Genomic DNA, 3,714 nt, shown 5'->3' on the forward strand with positions numbered 1-3,714 from the left:
ACCCCGACGCGTGCTTGTCCCCCTGTGTGGCATCCCCACACACGGGCATCGCGCCCTGCTGCCCTGCACCGCTCAGCATCACCATGGAGTGAGTTTTTAGGACAACCAAACACCACCACAAGGAGCTCGATCTTTAATACGACCATTTCAACCCCAACCAGGATTTAGCTGTGGTATTCTCTCCCACAGGGCGAATCGTCACCAAATTTCTGACCGGGTGCTCCGAGCAGTGCTGCCTGCGGAGCAGCCCCCGCCGGGGGCCAGAGGGGTGCAGGACGCAGCTGGGGCGGCTGCTCTCTGCCCGCTGCGGGGGCTGCGGGATCCTGCCCCAAAACAGCCCGGCAGCCAGCCGCAGCGAGGGGGAGGCAGGCTGCAGGCGGCCAAGGACTGACTCCCAAGGACGGCCAGGGCTCAGCTTCCCTTCCAGGAAGAAAAGGGCTGGGCACTGCTGGCACCAGGATGCCGGTGCTCAAGGGGCTGAGAAAGGGCAACCAACGGCCAGCAGCCGTGTCCCAAAAAGCACTGAGGTGACCCAGCCCTTGCGAAGCATCCTCAGAGCAGGGCTCTCCTCAGCTCTGCTCCTTGCGCTGAGCCCTGCACCTCCCTCCAGCACCTCCTCGTGTGCCTTTGGGTGCCAGCACCCAGGGGGCAATTCAGGTCCTGAACCCCAGAGCCCTGACTTGCCCCGTTTCACTGTGGTTTGGGGTGCAAAAAAATCCAGCAGGCACCATGAGGATGCCACGCTCGAGGCAGTGACACTGCCCTGGTGCCCTGGGCTCCTGAGCTGTGTGCAGCCAGCAGCAGCCCCGGCTCGGCTCCAGGCAAGCAGAGGCACGGGTCTGGCACGGGCAGCGCCAGGTCCGTGACAGCGGGGCCCCAGCACCTGCAGATGGCTCCAGCGTGAGCTGAGGACACGCGGCCCCGCAGACCAACGGAGGGGGAGCTCCGCTCAAGGCATTCGGCTTTGCACCCTGATTCGGGGCAGTTTGTGGAGCCCCCAGCCTCTCCGAGCTGCTCCTCCTGCCCCACACCTGGGGACGTTGCTTATTGCCCGTTCCCATTCATCCCTTCCATGCTCTCAAACGCCTCGTTAGCCCCCCAAACTCGCTGGGAGCGCTTCTGCCAGCCCCAAGGTCTCGGGGAGCCAACGGGAGAGCCGGTGATTTATGTGCAATTTGGGGACAAAACATTCAGACTGCTCCATTAATATTTCATCACTCCATTTGTCAGCGCTGCCGGCTTAGGAGGAGGATAAAAATATCCGCCCGCCTGCCTTGGCTCGCAGCTGGCACCTCCCTTCTCCCGCTGCCGCGCAGCTCCCGAGCCCCGCGAGCCCAGGGCCGTGATTCGGAACGGCCACGGAGGGGGGGCCACAGGCACCAGGGCCCCGCACCCCGTGCGTGCAACCCAGATATCCGAAGCTCGTCGCTGCCTCCTGCAAATCCCATGGGAAAACCCCCGGCGGCGCAGCTCATCCCCGCGCCCTCTGTCCTTATTTCCTGCAAGGCCGCAGGCAGAGCAAACCCTTCTGCACCGGAGGCCTCGGGATTTAAGCGGGGACATCCCGGTGCTTATGGGAAAGTGACAGCTCCAGGAACCGTGCGCAAACCTGCAGCACCCCAGGCAGCCTCGCGCTGTGCCCCGAAGTGCCACCACAGTCCCCGGACACCCAGGACACCCAGGACACACCCTGGATCCCCTTTTTCCCCCCCGCATCCATCGAGCACGTTCCCAGTCGCCTGCTGTGCCTTCAGGGACCTCGAAGTGTCACTTCGCATGAGGCTGCAGCTGCCCGTTTTCTTCCCAGCGCAGCGAAGGCAGCGCTCAGACACTTCTGGAAAGCCGACGAATTTCTGCTCTGGGAGCAGCCCCGGGGCGAGCTCCCGACGGCCTCGGTGGCTCCGCGCATGCAATGGGGAAATAGAGAAATAAAGCAGGAACGTGCCACTTTGCAGGCAGCATCTTCAAAATGTTTTACAGCCTCTTACTGATTTCCTTTCCCTCTTTTTGCCCCGTGGAAATAAATACCGTGCACCTTACAGCCAGGCTACGCAGTTCTCCCGAAGGTCGGGCACCGAGCGCGTGTCCGAGCCATGATGAACATTCCCAGATCTCCATCTCTCCTTAAGCACCAAAGCAAGGATTCCCGTGGCCTCGCGTGCTTATTTTTGTGATGCTGCTGGGAAAAGGTGCTGCGAGGAACCATCCGTGGCCGTGCCAGCTCCCAGGAAGAGGGAGGGCGCAGTGGGGAGGCGATGCAGGAGGGGACATCAGGAGGGGACAGCAGCAGGGGACAGCAGGAGGGGACAGCACCCTGGCCTAGTGGCCATTTCCTTCCCCGCTGCTGCCCTCTTTCCTTGCCCTTCCCCTTTTTCTATCAAGTTAAACAACCAAAATAAAGGATTAAAGGGCACGGCACAGCCCTCTGGCCCCCACCCATCCCACCTTCCAAGCCCCAAGGTGCCGCGGAAGGGACAAGCCCTGGTCCCGCAGGGCAGCGCCGCACCTCTGGGTGCTGCCGCTCCCTGGAGGGGGCACAGGAGGGGGGTTCCCAGTTGTAATTGACTTGCGGTAGCAAGGGGCTCGTGCCCACAAGGCACATCGCTGGGGTGTTGGACAGGTGAGGTGACGAAGGGGACGAGCCAGGGGGTGGCAGGACAGAAAAGCCATTTGGCTGTGCCAAATGGAGCCCTAGCCTGTCGCCATCACAGCGATGTCCTCGGGGGGGCTGCAGCCCCCAGACACCCCCAGGCACACCCCATGGCAGGGGCATGTGGCCATGGGATGGCACCGCTGGTCCCCTGTCCCCTGTACAGTGCATGCATGGGGGGCACGGCCACCCCCACAGGGGGCTTGCTGGGAGGATTGGGGATCCCCTCCACCACCTTCTTCATGGCCCCCCGGTGCCCCCCCAGTGCAACTTGAGGGACAACCCCCAGGCACAGCAGTAGACCCCAGCGCAGGCTGCACCAGCACCGGTCCAGGATATGGCCCGGCGGTCCCCAGCCTCATCCTCAGCAAGGACTTGCGGGGGACGGTGGCCCTTCAGCCCCGGACCTGACCCTCTGAGCTGCTGGTCACAAGACTGCCGAGCTGCAGCCAGGCACGGAAGAGGATCACTGATTGATCTGCCTGCTGAGCAGTCCCTGCACGAGCAAGAGCACCGAAAACCCGGGAGCGGGGCCGGCTGCCTCACATCACCGCACGGCACCGAGCCGAGGACAAACCACCCCTGCTCATGCCTGCAATGGCCCGAGCTGCAAATTCTCGTCCCTGCCGAGGACATCCCGGGGCTCACGCAGCCCCCTCGCTCCTGCCCGCCTCATCTGCCGCGAGCATCCCCAAACCCACCGCACCCGGAGCGCTGCGCCCGCCTGCTCCGAGCCCGGGGGCCGCCGGGCAGCGGGGAAGGAAGGATGCTCGGACACCATTTTGAAGGTGTGCGGGAGCTCGCAGCACGGCACACGTCCCCCCGGCCTGCTCCCCGCTCCTCCCCAGGGCGCCCGGCCCACTCTGCCCCAGCGCAGCCCCTTCCCGAGGGGCGCCGGGGCCCAGCCGGGGACCCGCTGCCACCGCCGCCCGTGGGGACGCAGGGCGCGGGGCTGCGCGGGACGAGGCACGGAGCTGCGGCCCCTCGCACCCGCACCTACCGGGTCCTGGGCGTGTGAGCACCCGCGGCGCTCCCTGGGGAGGAGGAGGAGGAGGGAGGGAGGG

Source organism: Oxyura jamaicensis, chromosome 18, assembly GCF_011077185.1.
Source record: "Oxyura jamaicensis isolate SHBP4307 breed ruddy duck chromosome 18, BPBGC_Ojam_1.0, whole genome shotgun sequence".
NCBI lineage: Eukaryota > Metazoa > Chordata > Aves > Anseriformes > Anatidae > Oxyura > Oxyura jamaicensis.